This window comes from Cupressus sempervirens, chromosome 6 (genome assembly GCF_028749045.1).
Source record: "Cupressus sempervirens isolate cs-2001-9-10 chromosome 6, ASM2874904v1, whole genome shotgun sequence".
Classification (NCBI taxonomy): Eukaryota; Viridiplantae; Streptophyta; class Pinopsida; order Cupressales; family Cupressaceae; genus Cupressus; species Cupressus sempervirens.
Window position 1 is genome coordinate 693,480,358 of NC_143123.1, and position 5,093 is coordinate 693,485,450.

A 5,093-nucleotide genomic window follows, 5' to 3' on the forward strand; every position below is an offset into this window, starting at 1 on the left:
CAAATAGCAATGGAGACTACATAAATACAAGCGCCCTTCCTTGGTTATTAACGGAGCAACAGAGTGATGCATTAAAAGAAGTCATAAAAAAAAAAAATTTCCAATAGGGTTTGCTGCAAATATAAGCACTCTTCTATCAAAGAAAGTTGATTTTGGGCCTCGGTTGAAAACACATGATTGGCATACCTTCCTCAAGTTAAGTCATGTTCTCCATTTACAATATATTTGTAAGATTGAATGTACTACCTATTGTATTATTTAATAATATATTGAAATGATCATTTTTAATGATTGCAGTTCATCCTACCTCTATCCCTTCCACAACAGTTTGACAATAGTATTAAACAAGTTATATATGATCTTGGAAAATACACGAGGTTAGAAGTGTTTTTTATTAGATTTGTAGATGTCTCTTAAATCTATTGTATAATTTTATTTGAAATCTCGTTTATGTGGTTTTGTGTGTTGAATCTCTTTTAGGTGGTTATCATCTAAAGAAATTGACAAAAATGACATAAAATACTAGAAGAAAAAAATTCCACAGCTTATGTGTGAAATGCAAAATTGTTTACCTCCAACCTTTTTCAATGCTCAAGAACACTACCTCATACATCAAGTTGAGGAGATTGAATTGTGTGGACCTGTACAAGCTAGATCAATGTGGATGGTTGAGAGGCACTTGAAATTTATGAAGGGCTTGGTTCGACAAAGAGCACGTCCTAAGGGTTCTATGATAGAGGGATATATGATATACCAGACCATGGTGTACATTACTGAATATCTTCCAAAGTTTGCAGCAGATATCCATGTAGATCGCATTTGGGATCCCAACTCTAATGACAAATTTGAAGGGGAGTACCTGAGGGGGAAAGGTAGATTGAGGAGGGTGACAGGTAATTATAATTTTTTTTTTTTGTAGTTTAATAATTATTATTCAGTATCAATATATATAAGTTGTTTCTAACTAGTGTAATTGTCTTCCTTATAGTTGGTCATGAGTGGGATGCACTGCACTTGTATATTGCAAACAATCTTGATTGGATGATGGTATGGATTGAGCAGTCTCAAGAAAATGGTTGCTCATTAACATGGGATGGTGTTGTATTGTTGGTTAAAGAAGCTCATCGTAATGGAGATCCCAATGTTACAAAAATGGTACTTGATCTAATATATGGCTTAAGAGATACAAAGGTATGCATAAGATTAGTAATCATCACATATAAGTTTAATATCAACTCACAGATCGATGCAAATATTCTTGACATGTTTGAATAATTGCAGGTCAAACGCCACAAAGCTATGTACTACCATGGCTATAAATTCTGCACCAAAAAGTCAGATGAAATGAAGAAAACATGTGATTCCGGGATAAGTGCTGTCTTTGCGGTCACCAATATTTCATCTAGAACTGACATACATCCTCAACGATCTGAAAATTGATACTATGGCATTTTGGATGATATACTTGAGTGTGACTTTAATTCATTCAAAATAGTTCTATTTGTCATCAAATGGTTTAGGTTATGACTGAATCGAAATGATCCTGATAGGCTGTTATTGAACATGATAGTGGATTTACTATGATTAATACAAGGTCATTTGAGCCAGTCGAAGATGAGCCCTATGTTCTTCCAAGCCAGTGCGAGCAAGTGTTTTATTTTGGTGTTCCACAGAAACCAGGTTGGTCATTTGTTGTTAGACATGACCCAAGAGGAAGGCCGGTAAAGTATAATGTGATCAAAGAAGAAGAAATTGAAGAAGCAGAAGAGGAAGTAAATGATTATCAGGAACAACAGTTACCTAGTGGTGAAGATGAAGAAGATGGTGATGATTTTGGTCATGCTGACGATAATGGTGATAATGATGATGATGATGTTGATGACGATCATGATCATGGCGATGATGATGATGATGATGATGGTGATGAAGATGATGATGATGGCGATGAAGATGGTGATGATGATGATGATGATGATAATGACATGGATAAAGATCATGATGATCAATGAAATGTCCAACTAGGATCAATGTCAACTATGATGGGGTTTTGTACGACTAAACTTTTCTTTGTAAACCATATGTGCACATATAAACATTAAGTAGAACATGTCAATTTTTTTTTAGATTTACACATTAGTTACACTAAATTTTTAACTTAAGTCAAATGATTTACATATACAATCTACTTTATTATTAATATTTTTTTTTGGTAAGTCTATTACTTTAATTTCGCTCTTGATTTCTAAGAGTTACTAATTTTTTCACAGGGCAATATGGATGCACCATCTCAGACACCTTCAGTAGAGGTAAACATTAAATATTGTAAATTTAAATGTTAATATAGAAACATATGTCATATTATTATGTTCTTTTCTTTATGGCTTTGGAGTTGTTTTGATGAAATTTTACTGATATTTAATGTCACAAATGATAGGAAAAAGCTAGAATGACTGCTGATCAAATGCGATCTAAAATACGAGCTTCATATCTACATAACATCGCCCTTAGTACTGACCCTGTGTTCATCACCCAGAAAATCAATCAAAGATACACTGATGAACTTGTTAACATTATCATCAAGGGTGACAAAAGTGAGGAGAAAGAGGCACTGAGAATGGAATTGGGCCGTAGAATCCAATCTTTGCAGGTAAGCAGTAATTCGACTAAAGCAATAATAGAAGTTCAATAGATATGAATATTTTATACTATCTTATGGATCTTGATCCTTAATTTTACATGTACTTGTATAGACATTTGTGCCATTTGTGACATCACATGGTGAACATGGTGATGGTCATTGCGCACAACCTTCGTGTAAGTAGCACTTTGTTTTCATCAACATTATAACACTTACTTTTTTTTTTGTGGACATTTCTAGCTAGTATCCGATTTGATCTTTATCCATTGCAAATGTCTTTGCTAACAATATTGTATTCCTCAGCTCATTATGATGTGCAGACTCCTCCTTCGGTTGTCGGTCCACTATTGCCTAGTGCATTGTCGACAACAAGGGCCATGGAAACATCTTCATCTATGCCCACTAGAACTGGTAAAACCTTGTTTTGCTATATTTTGTAATGTATTTGTACAAGTTGATGAACAAAAAAGTAGCATATCAGTGCTTAAATGATGTCTACAGAAGTTTTCATACACACAAACACATGCATACACACACCACGCATACATACATACATACATATATTGTACTACGTAGGCAAGATTTTGTGCTACTTTTTGAATTAATGTTTCATATTCACATGGAAAAAATAGTCTAACCTTTGAATCCAAAAGTAAACTGAAACATCATTTAAAAAATATATTTTAATTTTGTATTTTATGTTTCTCTACGATGTTTTTGTACGATGTATGTGCATAGATACTTTTATATTCTTGAACTGTCACTGTGATAACATACCATGGACCATTGAAAGCTATCCTAAACATAGATGATTAAAAATCACACATTATCTTATCATAAACAAAAACAACAATATATCATGAATTCTAAAAATATGGTATCTTTAATACACTATTTGATTATCCTGAATTAAATCCTTAATGGAATGCGAGGAAAAAACATTTTTGCTAGTCAATTTCTTCAATTTGATTATATCCATAAGTATGCTTTAATTCATTTGGTTTCTACTTTAATTGTCACAATGTTTCAGTTGATAGACTAGCAGAGAGCAGTACTGGTGAAGTTGATCCATTTCCTGGAGCAGTTCGTGTCATTAGTACTGGTTCATATGAAGGGACATTATTGCTGAATAAGAAAACTATGTTTCTGTTAAGAGAACGAAAGCTTCTAGGTGCTTTAAAATTGTTTTTATTTAAAGTGTAAAAAAAATCTATTTTTATATTACTCGTTTTGGACTAATAAATCCTTTATGTTTTTGTAGGTAATAATGTTTTCTTTGAACATCTTTGTCATATGACATTGAGACTATTCGGACCCACCATACGTAAAAGGTACGTAGTTTCATATCATTTCTACATAATTTTTCTTTTCTTTCATTTACTGTAATATATTGAAGCTATTGATCTAACAATCTATTTGTTTTTAAAAAGGTGGAATTTGCAAACCATGGAATTAAAAAATCAGCTCATTGCATCTTTTGATGAGAAATTTGGAAAAGACATGTTTGACAATGGCCTACTTCTCAAAAGAGCAGCAAAGCATATAAAGACTGTGAGGGATCAATATAGAAGGGCTCTTAAGGATAACCAAAAGTACAACCATCCAGCTATGATTCCACCAATGGAGTGGAATGAAATAGTAGAAGATGCAAAGGAGAAAAGGCTATCTGAAGATAGAGGTAATGAAGCAGCACAGGGAAAAAAGAGGTATGTCATGATAGTATTAAGTACATTGTAATCATGCACTAATTATTCATATTTGTAAATATATAATCTAAGATGTTTGAAATTGTTCATAGATTGCAGGACACATCCGTGGCTACAAAAGCGAGAGTAGAAAAGTTTGGCCAACACAAACTTGGCTCTGGTGGCTATATGAATCTCCAGTCTCGAGTTGTAAGTAGGAGCAATGATATGAAATACATTTTTTTAATATAATGTTGCAAACAATTTTGTTTAGTGAAACCATACATACAAAACTAATGATATTAAGCAAAAAATACAGGGCACATAATTCAATGTGGAGGTCACAGATGAAGATAGAAAACTTGCCTTGAAGGAAGGCTATAAATTCGTGGTTGCATGCCTACTCAAAGAATCTATAAGCCTTGCTCAAGAATCCAGTTCACCAAATGATATCTCACAGGTAAATTGGTTAGATGAAAAGTAAATGAAATTGAATAGTTGATCCTTTTCTTTTTTGGTATTAGTTTTGAATGTAAATTGACTACATAACAATGTGCATAACATTTTATTGCAGCCTTCATATCCTACCACAGAACTTGCTCGTGACGAAGGCCATAATGTGCATTATAGTGGTGGAGGTATTAATTTTCTATTGGAAATTAATTATGCAATCAGAAATATGAAATGTTCTCCTTCCATTTATTGTCCAAGCATGCTCTTATCAAAACATATATTCTATGCTCATTGTGCAGATCTTTTAGAAAATGTAT

General features: G+C 33.0%; 1 long non-coding RNA gene across 1 annotated transcript; it reads left to right on the top strand.

Moving 5' to 3' along the window:
- The first annotated feature begins 2,748 nt into the window (after positions 1-2,748).
- Positions 2,749-3,802, top strand: LOC149554096 (uncharacterized). Its single transcript, XR_016353435.1, has 3 exons — positions 2,749-2,814; positions 2,942-3,049; positions 3,669-3,802. It is a non-coding gene; the product is annotated as an uncharacterized LOC149554096 (long non-coding RNA).
- The last annotated feature ends 1,291 nt before the right edge of the window (positions 3,803-5,093 follow it).